The sequence below is a fragment of the Pelophylax lessonae genome (genome assembly GCF_965119305.1).
Source record: "Pelophylax lessonae genome assembly, chromosome: 13".
Lineage (NCBI taxonomy): Eukaryota > Metazoa > Chordata > Amphibia > Anura > Ranidae > Pelophylax > Pelophylax lessonae.
The window spans coordinates 199,360,737-199,379,932 of record NC_138780.1 but is presented as its reverse complement, the minus strand read 5'-3'; the positions used below and the strand labels follow the sequence as shown (position 1 = coordinate 199,379,932).

General features: G+C 45.0%; 1 protein-coding gene and 1 pseudogene across 2 annotated transcripts in view; one reads left to right on the top strand and one right to left on the bottom strand.

Moving 5' to 3' along the window:
* Nucleotides 1-19,196, bottom strand: part of LOC309569234 (tyrosinase-like) — a gene marked incomplete at its 3' end in the record, with an annotated part of 306,707 nt that overhangs the window by 52,896 nt on the left and 234,615 nt on the right. The gene's annotated exons all lie outside the window — the stretch shown is intronic.
* On the top strand, nucleotides 7,134-8,228 carry LOC309569520 (proline-rich AKT1 substrate 1-like; annotated as a pseudogene). Its single transcript has one exon. The product of its transcript is annotated as a proline-rich AKT1 substrate 1-like (transcript).

Below are 19,196 nucleotides of genomic sequence, written 5' to 3'. Positions count from 1 at the left end.
AGTAGTGGGCTTGAGCACGATATGGCCATATGGTGGGACCAAACCCCCATTTTTATTTATGGATTGTCTTCAGATTTGGTAGTTATTTCTTTTGCATTTGCGCGCTATTCTTTTTTAATATACATGTCTTTTGGTTCATAGCTGCAGCAGCTTTAGAAATACATGGGTATGCTCCCCCAAATTTTTTGCCTGTTTATTATGTATTCGGTCTGACCAGACTATCGGGGTTGAGCAACCCTCCCCACCCCCCACACACACACCTGTACTCAATCAGTGTCCACCATCAAGTGGATATAGGAGGAGTCCCCTGTAGTGCATTTGCACATCCTTCCCAGCAAGGAGTATTATCTCCAAGGGTTAGAAAGGCTGGATTCATCTCTTTTTCATGGATAGTGTAGGACCCACTGATAATGGGGTACTTTGACGCAGTAGTGGGCTTGAGCACGATATGGCCATATGGTGGGACCAAACCCCCATTTTTATTTATGCATTGTCTTCAGATTTGGTAGTTATTTCTTTTGCATTTGCGCGCTATTCTTTTTTAATAATTATTGGACTTTTTATCAGTATTTGCACATTTTTTTCAATATTTTTGCAATTGTCTATTAATTTGCACAAATTATTGTTTTTTTGCACTTTTATTGGACTGCACCTTGATACTTTATATTACAAATTTGTACAACTCTATTTGATTTTTTATCAGTATTTGCACATGATATTTTAGTATTTTTGCAACTGCTAATTTGTGCTAATTTGCACAAATTATGGTTACATTTGGCACTATTGCACTTTAATTATTATTAGCACTGGTAAAACATATTCATTTTTGATAGTTACATCACCAATATTAATTTTTTGCAAGCGCTGTTTTCTTGCTCACTCTCAGAAACATGTTGTCCAGGAAATGTTAACTTTCTAGTGTCTGGAAAGGTGTTACACAATTTTTTCTTCAAGGCGCCCTCAAGATGTTTCATCCTCTGCTCCCTCTGCAAAGGCAGGATGAGCTCTGCAACTTTACCATTGTAACGTGGATCAAGAAGGTTTTCCAATCATTAATGATCCCTCTCCTTACAACCACGAATCCTGGGGTCCTTTCGAAGGCTTTGTAGCATCAGGGAGCCCATGCAGTGTAAGTTTGAGGAGGCATGAGATTCTGAGTACTCTGGGTCACTAAGGATGACATTGTCAGGAACAGTTCATTTATAGGAGACCCCCAATTTTAAAAGATAAAATTGTCAAAAATGTCCCGGACCCACCTACCAAAAACGGTCACATTTCTTGACCAAAAAGGCTTTTTTAGATGTGGCAAGTGTGTAATATGCCGCACGAGCAAGACCAACAATAAATCTCAATGACCTCATCATCCCCTCCCTCCTCGTCACTGGAGCAAACTTGGCAGTATGCTGCAGCTTTTGGAACACGACTGCTAGTTTCTTGTCCGTCATTGTCCCACGATGGTACAGTTACTCTCTCTATCCGGGCAACCAGCCTCTCACCCAAGATTGACCAGTGGATTCTGATGAGGAGGGAGTGGTGCCGATCCAGCTGCATCCAATGCTGGCTAAAAGCAGTGGCGACTGGTGCTCGGTAATTCGGGGGGGGGGGCGGAAAACCAACACACCACCCCCCTTCTCCTGATGGACTGAAGGAGGGCCGGCCAGCAGGCAGGCAGGCAAAACAACACACCATATTACCCACCCCCCAAAAGGCCTCCCTCCTTACCTCCTTCTTCCTCCAGTCTGAGCTGGGGAGTGCTGGATTGCTGAACCGCTGTGCCTCTCCTCCAGCCATGTGTCTAATCTCTCTTCCTGGCCAGTGACCAGTAAGATCACTTCTCCTGTTGGCCAATCAAGAAAGGGGTCTCACAACCCTCTCCCTGATTGGCTGAGAGGATAATCAGTGTGACAATAGCGAATATTTATTCGTTATTGCCATACAACTGGGTGGGCTCAGGGCACAGTGCTGTGCGCCCCGAGCCCACCCTTTATTGAAGCCTATTAGAGCCTCTGACTCTAATCACGTGCTTCAAAAAAAAAAAGAAATCCCCTATTGGAATCCATGCATCCGGTGCCCTGCATGTAGATTAGGGGGCCAGATGCATGGATGGGGGTGGGCTAAAAGGCAAACAAAAAAAACACAATTAGAAGGTACTCCAAAAATAGTTTCACATCAGAAACACCACAAGCATACAGTAGGACAGGTGGATGGACTTCCAAAAGCACTTCCTCATGGTCATGTACGCAAGTTAGGAACACTTAAGATAATGACTTCCCATTATATCATTGTTTCAAACATTACAATGGCTGACCAGTTTGGACATCAAATCTTGCCCTAGACTGCTAGCTTCATTCTTGTGATTTCAACAAAGTGACCTACTATACCACATACGTGGAACATGCACCAAACTGATAGAAAATCCTGACTAAGCAATGCTCCACCCCACCAAAAGCCTAGGCACACATCAAGATTGCCTTTGCAAATCCTAGCCTGGCAGGAATGTAATTGGTCTCTAATTGTAGGAACCTTTTTGGGACATAGAAAAGTGAAAATTCTTACGTTCAGACTCTGCTTCATCAGCTGCAGGTGGATTTGTTGGTGCAGTGCCTGAATGTCCCTACACAAATTAAAAAGTATAGATGTAGGCCACATCCAAGCAACACCACTAACATTTTCTTTGGACATGTCCACCTTGTTAAGTCAGATCACATACCCCAGCATTGGATGCAAAATCCTCGCCAGCTCCAGCTGCTCCTTTATGAGGTGATGTTCTACTAAAAAGGCCAAGAAATTGATTAGGAACAAACATTAGGCTGTAAGGATTATCTGCCATTTTTAATCATGGTTTAATGGATCAAGCACTGGGCCCGAACATTCCAAACTGGTTTCCTCCTGTTTTGCAGGGAACACAGGGCACTTGCTAACACACTCCAAAAGAACAGAGTTATGGTTGTGGTATGAATCTTAAACAGGGGACCCATTGATGACTAACAGCCAGCAAGGAAGCAGATGTGTTAGAATTGCTACATAATGGTTAGAAGTGAATGAAGATTAGACCCTGGTCTTACAAAATCAAAGCATCTCGTCTTTTTTGAGCCACACAGATTTAGGGCAACACTGAAAAAAAAATGTTAATTGCATAATCCGGTGTCACACTGTCAGGGAATACCTGTGAGACCTCTGGAGCATGGATATGCCCATGCGCAAGGTATTTCCAGAAGAATGGCTAATTGGCGTTCTCGCGCACACGAGAGTGCGCAAACGCGAATGCGCACACACAATACCTCTTGGCGCCAGACGGGCTATTTAAAGGGAGCTCATTCCCATTTCCTTTGCTGACTGATCTTCAGCTGTACCCTGTGTCCTCATTGTTCATGTATGCTTTCCCCGTCGCTGACCTAGCATGTTCTGGTCTTGACCTTGGATTCCGCTTCTGCCTTTCTGTTAAACCTGACCCGGCTCCGTTCCCGACTTTGGCTCTGCACATGACTTGGTACCCTGCTGCCCGCCTATTGATGACCCCGGCTATTCCTGAAACTCTGATCCTGCCTCTGATCCTGGCTCTCAGAGCTACCCGAGTGCTTGCCTGGCTGTCTGCTGCACCTGTCTCATACATTGCTGTATGTTCCAGTTTCCGGAATCCTGACAAGCTGCCTTTCCTGAACCATCAACATAAGCGGAGTGCTCCTTAAGTCTGGACAAGTCCTCCGAACATAACAGCTGTTCCTGCTTCTCTGGTTCTTCAGCCTCCTCTGAGCCGCATACCCTGCTGCAGGTTCTGCAATCAACACCCACAGGCACTCGTGTCCCTCCTGTCCCTTGGCACCCTCTGTCTCACCTTCAGTGGGGCCTGGGCGGGAGATATAAGAGAGGCCAACCTCGTCAATTCAGTCTCCTTTCAGGCACATGACACACACAAATATTTCTCAACACCACATTAGCAATACATTCCATTCTGATATCCGTAGCAGGTTTTGCTTAGAGCGAGAAGCATTTCTACACCTCTATCAGCTCATACAGGATAAAATCTCTTCCTCCACAGTTCGCTGTCATGCTGTGCCAGGCATGGTCAGATTGCTGGCAACTTTGAACATCTTGGGTCGTGGCAGCTTCCAAGCCACTTTAGGAAATATTATGGGTAAAAGCCAACCCACGGTGTCCAGTGTGTTTATGAAGGACATAGATGCCATTCTTGACCTTGTGCCACAATTTATCCACTGGCCACAAAATGAAGACGAGTGAAATGACCTGACGGTGGCTTTCTACTGCCGGGCACAAATGCCACAAATCCTGGGGGCCATTGATTGTATGCACATGGCAATTAGGCCCCCCAAGAGATGTGAAGCAAACTATCGGAAACCGCAAGCAATCCCTCAACATCCCAGGTCAGGTCGTGCCATGATGCCTTCATCCTTGAGCAGAGCGGCCTCTTCCGGAAGTTTGAAAGTGGTCAAAAGCCACACGGGGGGCTTATTGGTACAGTATTGTTTTTTGGGAAGAACATAAACTGTAAGGTTACATACAGACATGTTATGTTAATTTAGTGGTTCTATAGGAAGAAACAGATTTAGAATCAACATATTTCCACCCTGGTTGATCACAAGCCTAGATGTGAATCTGCTTGTGTGCACCCAGCCTGTCAGCTCATCCCAGGAACATTATAGATGTTGGCTAAAGACAGCAAAATTCATGTGGTACCCCAAGCTGTAAAGACTTTCCACCTCCACACAAGCTAAACACATTAGTTATTACAATGGTATTACCACATCAACAAGGAGTTCTTTTCAGGAGTGAGTCACTGTTTGTTTTGGCTCAACATAGTGTAAGATTTGTTACCAAAGAAATGTCTAGGCTTATTTAGGCACACACCTAGATACATAGATCACCAGGTTGGGCCAATACATTCCCCATTGTCTCCCATTTTTTTACAGGCATCTAAGGTCACATGATGGAAAGGACTAACATTTTTTTTTTTTGTTCCCAGGGGATGCTGGTTATCCACAGCTGATGTGGCTGATGGCTCCAATCAGGTACCCCCTGGGCCAGCCACAGCATTGTTATAATAGTGCCCTGCGGAGAAGCTGGTCCATTGTGTAGCTTAATATTGGCCTGCTCAAGTCCTGCTTTCTCTGCTTGGCCAGGCCCAGGGGGGAGCTGCTGTTCTTTCCTCCAATGGCTTTCAGGATTATCCTCACTTGTTGCATCTTGCACAACATGTGCATGGCCATGGATGATTCTTGGGAGCTGACTGAGGAGAAGGAGCCAGAGGTCCATCAGCTGCCAGTCCCCAGATGGCAGAGCATCAATGCTGGGATTGCCACCTGGAATCAGCTGGTTTCTGGATACTTTACATGTACGTATTACAACATAGCTAGAGATAGAGAATGTGTAATAAATTCCTACTTTGCGGGGTTATCACTCACAGGGACACAAATGCTAATAAACATCTGCCAGTTGTATCTGACCCTCTAGCTAGTGTGGCAAACATGACAAACAGTTTGCTTGGCCAATAACACTAAACTCAAATCCAAACTGTGTGGCAATTTCAAAGAGTGGAGAGGGAGGAGAACACATGGCAGATGTTTGCTTGTGTCTGTGCCACCTGTTACTTTAGTAGGAACAATAAACTCTGCTAAGTATCTAAATGTATATCTATTTTTCAGCCAATTAACATCTTGGGTGGAAAGCATGGCACATACTCTGGGAAGCCTGTGTTGATGTACTGACATGCATCACAGGCGTGTATTTAAATCGTATCCTATGTGTTAGGGTTTGTGTAAAAAAGATACATGTTTAAATAACCTGCTCACTGCAGTGGATTGCAACAGAACAAAACTGACCCTTTTTTTTCTTGTGTGCTGACGCTGGAGTTCCTGGCCCCTACCTCCCATCAAGTGCCCCCAGAGCAAGCATCTTGTTCTGTGGGGACCCAAACAGCCTTGCTCATGAGCCACTGCTGTGGATGGCCGTCCCCACACAGTCATAGCTCTGCCCCCTCCCCCACCCTATACAATGGGAGCCAATAGCAGCCATTGCTGTCACAGGAAATGAGGAGGGAGAGTACCCATACAGCCAAGGCTCTTGTGCCCATTATTGGATCATGATGGGACTCAGGTAAATATTAGAGTGGCTGTGAGAGCTGTTGGCCATAGAATGTTTTCTACTTTCACACAAAGAAGGTTAGCTAAACCTTGTATTCCCTGATTTGCTAATTGAAATAAACTTGTTTGGAAAAAAAAAAAAAAAAAAGAAGGTTAGCTATATGTGGAATATAAAGTAGTACCATGATCACGGAATGAACATATATAAATAGAACTCAACATTCTCCTCAAATATGAATGAGACTTTCCAAACTTTTGACATATAAATAATAAAGCTATAACTCTAACATCAATGCTAAGAATATAAATACTGAACCAGCAAAACAAGTCACATCTCATAATGTATATGAATTTAGTAATGATTTTGTATTTGAGGAGAATATAGATACTTTTGATCTATGTTCATTAGTGAATCATGGGACTACTGCATATTCTAAGTATAATTGTACTGATCCCAATGGCTTAGTGGTTAGCACTCCTACCTATAAATACTCAGACCATGGGTTAAAATCCCTAAGATGGCATCACCTCCATTATGCTTAAATTGGAAAATGAAAGATATTCTTAAAAAGGTGAATGTCTAATTACCACCGCCACATCAGCATGATTGTGAACAGAATTTGAATGCTTTAAATGTATGCAATGGTATTTTATGAGACAAGAATATCATCAATGTGTAAAATTGAAACAATCCCACAGTATTGAATACATTTTACTGTGCAGTTTGCTGCTTTGCAATTGTGCAATCATTCCTGCGCTTACAGATTCACCAGAGCTACATTTATGCAGCTGCTAGCATGGTTGGGATTTGAACTTATGACCTAAGTGCCGCTAACAGTGAGTGCTGAAGATTGTCACTGCGCTGAATACAATTCAACCTATAACTTAAAGAAGTACCAGGATTACAGAGAAAACAGAATAAACAGATAAAACCCAATATTTTGCAAAAATAGAAATGAGACAGGGCGGTGTGACGTTTGCAGCTGTGCGACCCCAGGGGGCTGAGAGTGAGGACTGCAGGAGAGAGCCAGGGTTTGATAGATCTCAATCATGACTGACATGGCTGACAACCACAAGGAGGCCTGGGAAGCCTTGATCAATGCCGCGGACAAATACCGTTGACAGACTGGAAATGACATTGTGCTAATAACTGCTTATAAATCAAAGATTGTGCCCCCTTATGGCTATCATGTTCATGGCAATGGGGTGCTCCTAGAGGCCACTCAGCGGTACATTGATGACATTGCTGTAGTGCATAAAACCACTCCTTTTACCAGCCCACTACCAATCAGCAAGACCAACACAGAGACCACTAGTGGTAGACAGAACTCTTACTCTAAGAGCTACCCTTCTATCGATGGCAAGGAGGGCTTCACTGCACTGGAGGACAATGAGAAACCCAAGCCCCCGGCTCAGCTACCTGAGCCGCTGTCGCCTCTGAATTCACCTGAAGAGGATTATGATTACAACAAGCAGAGCCACCTGCAAAAGGCAGACAGTGTTCCAAGTGACTCAACAGGGCTCTTTATGATGGATGAAGAAAACAGCCAAGACTATGAACCTTTCTTTGAATCTGACCCAGAAGAAAGTACAGATGATGGAAGTTTAACTGAGGATGCCCCTGGGCAACCTCTGCCACAACGCAATCTCCAGCAGTATGCCACGTCTCTGCCAGTCACTGTACCGGTGTGGGGATTCAAAGAGAAAAGACAGACTAACAAATATTCTGATGATGAAGGTGCAAAGTTTCCATCTCCAGATCTAGACCGGATTGCTGCCAGCATTAGGGCTCTGGCTCATGACAACACTCAGCCATTTGGGGATCTGCCTCATCCTCGCCTGAATACCGGTGACTTCAAGGCAAAATACCGGAAATACTAAGACTATAGACTAAATGAAGCCGAAGCCCACCTGCTCAATGGTGTGACACACTACTTAAAAAAGACAACTTTTTTTTTTTCATACAAGAATTGAAGAATCAGCAAAAGAAGCTTGAAATAGGAAACTCGCCACCCATTAGGAGGCAGACTGGTTCACTTCCTAATGTGGTAGTAAACGTTTGTTTAATCCTTTTTTTTGATTCATTTTTTTTTTTTTTGCCCAGGCTTGACGAACATGGGTACCCTAATTGTCAGATTTTTACAACTTTAAAAAAAAAAGAAATGAGACAATACCAAAGTCTGCCAAATATATAAAAGAGATATAACTCTTACATTAATAAGAAACATAAATATTACCAAAACAAGTCGCAGCTAAAAATTGGTGACAATTTTACACTGATCTTGCGTTTGAGCACAATAAATATTCTCAATATTTACACTAATTCATTAATAAAGTATGGTACTACTTAATATTCTAAGGACAATTGTGCTCTGCTAAACACTGGAATTATGGGTTAAAAACCCAGCCATGCCATCTCCTACATAAATTTTAGTCAGCTGCGAATGCTAAAACTAGGCAAACGCCTAATTGCCACTGCCACATCTGCATAGATGTTTCCCTAATATGCATGCTCGTGTGCATGCAATTGTATGTGATTTAGCAAAAGTATTGCTATGTGGAAAAAAAATAATTGCACACCAGTGAACACACAGGGTTTTAGCATGGTTGGGACTAGAGCTCATGACCTAAGTAGTCTTTGCCCATGAGCGGAGACCACTACGCCAATGTGCTGAGTACAATTAATTGTCCCTAAAAGTTTAGTATGATTAAAAAATGAACATAGATAATTAGAGAACTCTATAGTCTCCTAATAGGAAATATAAAAGTTAAAACCCATACAGATACATAACTATACATAAAAAATATATGTAGCCTTACGGAATAGCTGACATTATACTGTATTAATCATTCAGAAAAGCATTTGTTAGTAAAAGAAGAAAACAGACTATAAACAATAATTTTAATAAAAACAAATAGCCGCATATGAGATAGAACACATCCCATATAACAATGGTTTATTGGCATACATATACACAAATAATCATAGCTGAATAGGAATTGCCAGTTATGAGACCGCGACCCCCACTATTACTCTAAATAGGGGTAATTAAATGGAGAGCGAACATTTCTTCTCCTCCTTCTTAGTGAATTAGGCCCTAAGTGACACTTTTGACACTTTTTTGGGTACCAGTAACAGGAATACAGTGATCAGTACTAAAAATATACACTGTCACTGTACTAATGACACTGACTGGGAAGGGGTTAACATCAGGGGCAATCAAAGGGTTAAATGTGTGCCTAAAATTTGCTTACTAAATGTGCGAGAGGTGCTTGTGCTATGGGAAGGCAGGGATCTGTGTTACTGCTTTGAAGAAACACAGGGTCACTACCCTCTCTACTGACAGAACAGCAATATGCTTTATATACATAGGCAGACCGCTGTTCTGCTTCTGTCCTGAACGATCAGCAGGTCTGCCGGACCAGCTGATTGGCTTCCGCTGTGTCCAATCACACGTGCGCCACCCAGACCTGGAAGTGCAGGATCACGTACAGGTACATGATCTTGTGCAGAAGAGCCGCCTTGCTGCCGTCAGCAAGCAGTTAAAGTGAAAAAGTTTTTTTTTTTTTTTACAAAAAAAAACTTTATACTTACCTGCTCTGTGTAATGGTTTTGCACAGGAAAGCCCCAGTTCTCCTCTTCCGGGGTCCCCCGCCGTAGCCCTGGGCACCTCCTCTTGTTCATGTGCCACCATAGGAAGCCATTAGATTTCAGGCACAATCCTGAGCTGTGCTGTGTGTGTCTATTGAAACTACTGATGCATGGTGAAGGTTCCCTGTAAGTTTGGGGCTGCATTTTTGCAAATGGAGCAAATGCTGAGAAATACAGGCAGATACTTCATGCCATACCATCAGGGAAGCATGTGATTGGCCTGGAAGTGATGGTTTGGCCCCCAACAGAGTCCTGAAAGTGATGGTTTGGCCCCCACAGAACCCTGAACTCATCATCATGGAGTGCGTCTGGGATGACATGAAGAGACAGAAGGGTCTGAGGCAGCCGACATTCACAGATGATCTGTGCTTAGTTCTCCAAGATGTTTGGATCAGAAGTTGCCTTTGGAGCTTTTGGAGTGTTTGAGTTGCCATCATTCCTAATATATATAACAAAGCAAATGAGTTGGTTCCTCAAACCAAAAAAGATGGGATTGTGTAGGCAAGGTATTTTCATAAAACAATATAATTTATTGTACAAATTACAAAATTTGAAAAAACGTTTAGACTTATACTATACAATTGTAACAAACATTAGCGGCAGGGCCGCATGGTTCCATATCACTTTGTGCAGAAAAGGTGATTCCTGATGTTTACTATAGAGACATCCGTGCTGAAAATTGCTGAGGATGTGAGTGAAACAAAGGGTTTCCGACGCGTTTCGGCTATGTAAAAAGAGCCTTTTTCAAGGATATCACCAAAATTCTAAAAAGTGAACAAATATGAAATTAGTGACATTGTAATAAACTTGCAATATCTTGTAAACAGTTTCAAACATGTTTTAGCTTCATAAACACTCTTCAGTATACCTTGCTGTGCGTTAATGAAAAAGGAAACAAGGGCGCCAGGTCAGGAATTGGTAAAAGTAAGGGCAAAATGTATTCTGAGACACTTACATAAAGGAAATCCAGCATCGACAAACAGGTGCTCGGGACAGGAGACTCATAGAGAAAGGTTCCGACGAACACAGTGTTCCCAAACACTTTCTCTTACACCACAAGTCCACTGAGGGCTTGCGTGTTTGGGTCATTGAGACCATTCCCCCTGCGACTCAGTTGCTGAACGTTTTCAGACCATGTGTCGCAGGGAAACCTTCTGGATATTCACCTTGAATCTTTGTCCCCTGGGGGACTCAACGAAGAGTTGGAAATTAATACGATTTTATAATGTGACCTCTGTTCCCTTACCACCATCCCCTTTCCCTCTTCCCATATTTTTGGAGCTCTTTAACATGTGTATATTGTATCTATCTTTGTAAGGATGGAAGACAGGCCTTTCTTCCTTTCACCCCCCCCCTCCCCTTGCCATACTGGTCTTTTAGTGTTTTTAGAATTTTTATTTCTTATTGTGATATGTTTGTTTTTTGTTTTTTATTCCATGCAGGTGAGACATGCCTGTGCACTTAATATGAATGAAAAAAAAAAAAATAAGAAATGGTTATTTCCTGGTGGAGGACTTACTTGTGGCCTGGTGGCTAGTGGGATTGCAGAGGCTGGTGAGCTGAAGGTTCCCTGGTTTTCTCTTTAGTGGTGTCCACGATCGAGACGTTCAGTCTCCTCAGGCTAGAGGAGAATGGCGTCTCTATGGATCTCCGGCGTCCTTATGTACGCATCGCACATGCACGATCCCACGCAGCATGATGTCTCGCATCCCCAGGCCTCCGCCGTACGAGAGCTACTGCGCATGCGCGCGCAGTCAATGCTCTCGCAGGTGTGTGGGATGTTGCATAACGGAGCGCCGCCGACACGAATGGCTGCATGGTGACAGGCCTACCTGTCACTTCAAGCACCTGAAGATGGAAGAAGGGTGTTGGTGCAGCAAAACAAAAGCCCCTGCTGGGGCTTATCGTGTCGGGTGCAGTCTTGGGGTTGTGTCTGGTGGGGGTCACCCATCTCCTGCCCAACATTGAAAGCTATCAATATGCACAGTTTAAACAATTGGTCACACAGGGGGAGGGAAGCAAACTAATATTAAACATATATAGTCATAATAAAGAATAAGAGCAAAAATGCATATCAAGTAAACAGTATTAACACACAACGTGTGAATAATTAATATATATATACACAGTGTGTGTAAGAAGTAAATAAGTATATAAATAACAGTAATCATACCCTAAACCTTGGGGTAGTTATTGGGTACTGATGTTGTTGGGGTGGGGTGGAGCTATACAGCTCTTCAGATGGAAATTGTGTCAGGGGGTGGATAGATGGTCCTATTCCATTAGTCCGTTTTCCCGGAGGAGAAGCCCTCCAGGAAGGGACGGTAACTTTCATGGTCGTTTAGACCCGGGGGTGTTGTAGCATGAAGGCATCTTATCTAGCGAATTTCACGTTGAAGGAGGATTTTGTTCCAGTCCCCTATCTAGGGCCATGAAAGTTACTCTGGGCATTTTGTTATTATGTGTGTGGGTGACATGTCGCCCAAGTGGGAGGTAAAAATTCCTGATTGTCATGCTTTGGACGTGTTTGTTGTCTCTTTTGCCAAATTCTTGGCGGGTTTTCCCCACGTAAAAGGCCCCACAGGCGCACTCCATTAAATATACCACTCCTTTAGTTCTACAATTTGCGAAGTGCCTGGCCTGAAAGATCTCCCCATTGGGTAATGTTTTAGATTTGCTTCTGCATATTACGCGGCATTGCGTGCAGCTCCCGCAAGGGTATGTACCCTTGTCTTTGCATGGGTCTCTCTTAGGGTTATCCTTATATTCACCCTGAACGAGGGTGTCTTTAATTGAGCCCGCTTTCCTGAATGTAATGGCCGGTATACTGGGGACTAGATCTTTAGTTGTGGTATCCTGGGTGAGGATGGTCCAATTTTTCTTTAGGATTTTTTTTATCTGGCAATGTTGGTTAGTGTATCTTAATATGATACGTGGTGTTTATTTTTCTTCTTCAGGGACTGATCTTGGTCCTTTCTTGAAAAGTATTTTTTGCCGTTCCTGAGTTCTAACTCTATTGAACACTTTTTTGAGGCATGACTTTGTATAACCTCTTTTGAGCAGTCATTTTGTCAAGGCATCTGATTCTTGTTGAAAATCCTCGTAGTTGGTGCAGTTCCATCAGGTGATTGAAGTGACAGGTAGCCCTGTCACCATGCAGCCATCCATGTCGGCGGCGCTCCGTTAAGCAAAATCCCACATACCGGCAAGAGCATTGAATGCCTGGGGATGCGAGACATCGCGCTGCGTGGGATCGCGCATGCGCGATGCGTACATAAGGACTCCGGAGATCCATAGAGACGCCATTCTCCTCTAGCCTGAGGAGACTGAACGTCTCGGTCGTGGACACCACTAAAGGGGAAACCAGGGAACCTTTCAGCTCACCAGCCTCTGGAATCCAACTAGCCACCAGGCCACAAGTAAGTCCTCCACCAAGAAATACCCATTTTTTTATTTATTTTTTTTCATTCATATTAAGTGCACAGGCATGTCTCCCCTAATTTCTGACACTATGCTACTTTAGGCTGCTGCATATCTCCCAGAGTTTGATCAGCCTAGGACCCTTGAAAGATCTATTTAGGCATTCAGAGAGCACCAAATCTAGAGAACTGATGCTAAACAAAAATTAACCTTGAATTTAAAAAAAAAAAAAATACCTGACCTCCATGCATCTTTGGGGCCAGTGACACAGCTGGTGTTGAAACTTTTGGAACAGGATCACAGACAATTAGGTAACATTTTTCAGATAACACACCACTATTAAAAGTCCATAATATGGAAAGGATTGTTTCAAACAGATCCCAAAATCCGGAGGATAAAGTGAAACTCTTTAAGGTCACGCGTGCAGGTGAGTCCTGTTGTGCTCCCCTAGTAAATGTCGCACTCACCAGATCAAGGTACCCCTACAGGGGTAACCGGCAGTGGTGGCTGGTGCTCACAAATTTTGGGGGGGGGGGGCGCAAACAGAAAAATGTAATAGGCATTGCTTTGCGGCAAAAAAAACGCTGTACAAAATTGCGTGACTTTGAGGTCACAAAAGTGGAAAGGGGCCTTCAGTAATCATGGTATAGTGTGCCCCCTTTCAATGCAGAGAGACCAGCGTGCCCCCTTCAATGCAGAGATCATCGTGCCCCCTTCAATGCAGAGATGCCAGCGTGCCCCCTTTCAATGCAGAGATGCCAGCGTGCCCCCTTTCAATGCACAGAGACCAGCGTGACCCCTTTCTTTTTTTTTTCCATTGAAAAATTTTTATTGATTTTTAGGAGATACAAACAAACATAATCATAACCAAAGTCATTGCATAGTCTATCATGGTATACACAGTAGAATGATATTGTGATATTGGCATACAACAGAATAACATACAGCCGAATAACATCATCGCCGATTAACATCTTAACATGGTCAAAGGCAGTGTATATAAATACATTTAGAAACTCAGAGATATGTGAAATCACATTTGCTCTCTCTCGGTACCCTGTCCATATTCTCTTACTCCCTGTCCAAATTTGTGATATAAACAACATAGGTCTTGTAATAGGCGTCGTTTGCGATTCTAAAATCGAGAAAGGCTATCGAATAGGGAGGGTAGATAGGGAAGGCCAACGTGATGAGGATACGTACAGTAGTGTGGTGGAGGTGGATGGAAAGGGAGGCTAAGAGGGCTGAGGAAGGGTTGAGAGGAAGGGGGGAGTGGGCTAGAAGGAGCGGGGGGAGGGGAGGGGGGAGGAGGGAGAGGGGGGGAGGAGGGAGAGGGGAGGGGAGTAGATTGACTGGGGGGAAGAGGAAATGGAGAGGGGGTATAGGAAGAGAGTAGGAGGGGGGGTGGGAGGGAGATGGGACGGGAGCGGGGAAGGAGGTGGGGGTAGGGGGGAGGAAGAGGGGGGAAGACAAGAAGCGATAGGGGGGGAAGATAGAGGATAGAAGAAGGATAAGAGTAGCGGAAGTGAGAGGGAGAGAGGGTGGAAATGGGGTAGTAGGGGGAGAGGAAGAGAGTTAGGCAAACATCATACAAAAAGAGGGAGGGGGGGTACCAGGAGAGCTTGAGTACAACAACCGGGATGTTTCCAGGCAAACATACCTAGGGCCTCTGCCATATGACATGACTACTTGATAGAGTCCTATATTTGAAGGCAGTGTATGCCTTGCAATGACAATAAACACCAAAAATAATAATAAAAATAACAAAAACAACAGTAGGTCAGCATAGCACCAATGAGTTCTAGCAATCATATAAACATGTAATCAGTGTTTGTCCGATGCCCAAGAGGTCCACCTGGACCAAATTTTGTCAAACCTGACACCCCGTCCCGACTTGTAGGCAAGCAGCTTTTCATAGGCGAAGTTAGTTTTTACCAACGCGATAGCTTCTGAGGCATTAGGAACCGCCGTTGATTTCCATTGTCTAGTTATGATGGTGCGGGCAGCCAGCAATATGTGAGTGACCACATTGCAGCAATCTAGAGGAAAGGCCTCAGTCCCTATGTTTAATATAGCCAATGCTGGAGAGGGGCGGGTCAGCACCCCAGTAACACTGGAGATTATGGAGAACAATTTGTTCCAGAAGCTCCTCAGGTGTCCACAGGAGCAAAACACATGGGTGATATGGGCCACCTCACCACATCCCCTCCAACATAGAGGCGAGCAATCAGTTATAAATTTAGACAATCTATACGGTGTAAGATACCATCTCAGATTTATCTTTTGCGACAATTCCCAGTGGTTAGTGCACGACGAGGATTGTCGTACGGACCGAAAAGCTGCTTGCCACTGCTTATCAGTGAACGTGGTGTCCAGGTCCTTCTCCCATTTCAGAAAGGGGACTGTTTTACTATATTCCTCTTTGTGTTGAAGGGAGTTGTAGAAGAGGGATGTTCCCTTGACCGAGCGTAAGCCGCCCATTAGGAACTTCCAACCCTGTGTTGGTACATATATATGAGGCGTAGCTAGGGAACGAAAGAAGTGAGCTATGCGGAGATACAAGTAGTGTTCGGTGGGTGGGAGCGAAAATTCTTCCTGCAGGCTGGCAAATGATTTCAAACTATCTCCCGACAAGATGTGGTCTACGGTGGTTATACCTCTACTAGTCCAGTGTCCGAGTGAGGTGTGGGGGATAGCAAGTTCCAACACCTCCATTGGAACCGGTACTCTTGTCATCAGGGAGGGTTGGAGCGCGTTCGCCCTGAACTCCCGCCAGGCCAAAAGAGAAGCCTGGACCGAGACAGGGAGCACTTTCAGTGTTCTGGGGCTCCACATATCCGCCAAAAGCATCATCCGCAGGGGGAGGGGAGAGCAGATCTCAGCCTCCATGTTGCTCCATACCGTTGGGAACGTTGGGTCCACCCAGTGCCTCAATGGGGCCAAATGGGTAGCCACAAGGTAGTCCTTGATGTCAATCATGCCCATTCCCCCTGCAGACCAACGCTTGATCAGGAATGAATGAGCACTTCTAGGTTTCCTGCCTCTCCATACTAAGCACTTGAGTGCCGCCTGTAGCGACGCCAAGATTTTGCGGGGTATTGGGATAACCAGAGTTCAAAATATATATAAAATCTGGGGCAAAAGTAGCATCTTGAACGAGGCAAGGCGGCCCGACCAAGTGAGTTCAGAGGTGGAGATTCTACGACATTCCTGCTCAATTTTTGTAATGAGGGGCGGGAAATTTGCCTCAGCCAGCAGTTCCACCCTGGGTGTCAGGTGAATTCCCAGATACGGAATGCTGTTTTGCTTCCATGTATAAGGATATAAGCTCTTCAATTTTTGGCACAGATTTTGGGGTAAGCTAAGCGGCAAGATTAGAGATTTCGTAAAGTTGGCCTTATAATAAGAGACTAAGCTAAACTGTTGCAGCAGGGAATGCATGGCAGCCAGGGACCTCTCAGGGTCTGACATGAGGACAATGACATCGTCCGCGAATAAACTTTTAACATGTGATCTAGAGGAGGTGGTGATACCCCTAATGTTCGCGGAGGAACTCACAGCCTCTGCCAGAGGCTCAATAAGCAGATTAAAAATAGAGGGTGACAATGGGCAGCCCTGCCTCGTCCTGTTCGTAATTGGAAAGGATCTAGAGAGCATATTGGAGGTATAGACCTTCGCCGAGGGGTTGGAATACAGCGCCAATATAGCATGTAGTATGGAGCCCTGAAATCCAAATTTTTGTAACACTCTAGACATATATATCCAGTGGACCCGGACGAATGCCTTCTCCGCATCCAACGAGAGCAGCAGAGAAGGCACCCGCCCGGATCCAGCCCTGTCCACAAGCCCGATGACCCTCCTGGTCGCATCTGAGGTCTGGCGACCTTTGATAAAGCCAGATTGGTCCGAATTGATAAGATTCGGTAGGATGGGGTGAAGTCTAAGGGCCAAAACCTTTGCGTACAATGTCACATCTGTGTTCAACAGCGATATTGGCCTAAAATTGGGAGGGGAGGTAGGATCCTTACCGGGCTTGGGTAATGTCACAACATACGCTTGAAGCAGTTCAGTAGGCATAGAGGCAGAGGACACAGATGCCGCAAATAGCTTGGCTAGGTGTGGACTCAGGGTCGACATAAAATTTTTATAGTAGAGATTGGGGAGGCCATCCGGTCCCGGAGACTTCCCTGTCGGCAGTGTACGGATCGCCCATTCCACCTCCTCAGCTGAAATCGGGGCGTTCAGGGCCCGTAGTTGAGAAGTAGAAAGAAGCGGTAGGTTGAGAGAGTCTAAAAAGGAAGAAATGATTGCCTCCGTTGGTTGTGGGGTGTCTGGGTCATGTTTTAGATTGTATAAAGATTCGTAATAATTGGCAAAGGAGTCAGCAATTTCTTGGGGGTTCGTGATTTTAGTATTATTGGTGGGGTTTATGAGATATGCTATCTTACTTTTGAGTCGTTTAGCCTTTAACCTGTTAGCCAGCAACTTCCCAGCCTTGTTACCGGCCGAGTAGTGTGAGTAATTTGAGAGTTCGGAAATATTTGTCCTGCGGATCCACCAGGAGATCTCGCAGGGCGGACCTAAGGTCTTTTAATTGTTGAGCTAAACGCGGGGATGGGGAATATTTGTTGAGGGGTTCTAAACGGGAGATCTCATCCAGGAGCCCATCCAGGCGCCGTGTCCTCTGCCTCTTAAGTTGCGCACACAGTTTTATAAGAACACTCCTCATAAAAGCCTTGTGGGCACACCACACTATTGTGGGATCAGAAACCGACCCCGCGTTATGCTGGAAGTATTCCTCAAGGTGCCGCTTAATGTGGGAGCCATGTTGAGGAGAGTCCAACACCTGACTGTTTGCCCGCCACAGATAAGTAGGGCTTGGAGATCGATGTTCCTGAAGAGTGACCGTCACCGGGGCATGGTCAGACCAAGTGATGTTGTGAATGGTCGAGTCCTTAACAGATTGCAACAAGTGTTTGTCAACCAATACCATGTCTATGCGGGAATATGCGTTGTGCCTTTGAGAGTGATAAGAGTAGTCACATTCGCCTGGGTGAAGGCATCTCCAAGCGTCAAACAAGTCCTCCTCATGAAGGAGGGTTTGTAAAGCAGGGGGTGGGCGTTTAGGGGTAGATGAGGTGTCCAGGGTGGGGTCAGCCGTTAAGTTAAAATCCCCACAGACCACCACAGATCCATGTCTATGCTTGTCCAATATGCGAAACATTTTTTTCCAGAAACGCAATTGGCGGGTGTTGGGGGCATATGCATTGAGCACGGTGTAGGGGGCATTATTCATTTCGCATTGCAGGAGTATGTAGCGTCCATTTGGGTCTACTAAAAGATTGCGCAGGGCAAAGGCAACAGAGTCTCAAATTGCAATGAGGACACCCTTGCGTTTCTGCGGGGCTGATGACGTAAAAATGTGCGGGAAGCTTCTATGAGACAAAGTTGGTGGTCGGGAACTCTGAAAATGGGTCTCCTGGGCGCACAAGACATCGCTCTTGAGCTGCAGAGCTTCCTTCCACATGGAGGACCGCTTGGCCGGGTGGTTTAGGCCACGAACATTAAAAGATGTGATAGTAACAGTCATGGTGAAAGTGTAAGGAAATGGATTGCGTTACCTGGACCCCAGTTGCACCAGAGGGTTAGCAGAGATGACTCCCATAGGCGTATCCACTGCCCGGGGAAACTTCGATCCGGGGGATCCGGAGGCTGTCCGCTTAACTCCAAAGCTGGCTCGGTGATGCTGCTGACCCACATCAGGAAAAAAATAAAGAAGAAAAGTAGTGGAACAAAGGAACAAACTTGGTTAACGTTCGTCAAAGTTAAAAAAAGGAGATGAAACTCGTAAGCAGGTACATTGCACATGTTGTAAGGGGGTAAAGGCAGTCACAGTGGTCAGACTCAGGGAGGGGAACTATTGCTTAAAGCCGGAGATGGCTGTCCCTTGGATGATTTCTTCCCCTTCTTTCTGTGAGACACAGTGTGCCACTCCTCAGGTAGTGAGGAGATACGGCCAGAGGGCG